The following is a 472-nucleotide window of genomic DNA, read 5'->3' as shown; positions in this document are numbered from 1 at the left end:
CCTGGGAATAATGTGGACTTGTTTATTTGTCAGGGTGCAGTGTGCGTCTCCCTCTGCCTCCTGGCAGGAGTGTGAGTGCGACCTGCTGTGGACCAGTGACAGCGCCAAACGCCTCATCTGTCACTCCCTGGATCAAGTCCTGGACAGTTAGACAGAAGCTGCCAAAGAATCCAGCCCTGTGTTTCTCTGCTACACTTTTAGCAGCACTGTTTTACCTGTGAGTGAGTGAGTGAGTGTGTGTGTGTGAGAGAGAGAGAGAGAGAGAGAGGGGTCTTTTTTTAATATATTTTCTACGGGGAAACTTGTATTTTTTAATGGGATTTCTATCAGACGACACTCGACTTCGTGGTCGACGTCCAGGTCAAAATGCAATAAAGTAAATTTGTTTATTTGTTGACTTTGTTTTTTTTATTAATTATTTTATTTTAAATGATCAAAGATTATAAAGAAACTTTTTTTCTTCTGTAGTTTT

Source organism: Cynoglossus semilaevis, chromosome 19 (genome assembly GCF_000523025.1).
Source record: "Cynoglossus semilaevis isolate Cse_v1.0 chromosome 19, Cse_v1.0, whole genome shotgun sequence".
Lineage (NCBI taxonomy): Eukaryota > Metazoa > Chordata > Actinopteri > Pleuronectiformes > Cynoglossidae > Cynoglossus > Cynoglossus semilaevis.
Note: the sequence above shows the minus strand (reverse complement) of the source record.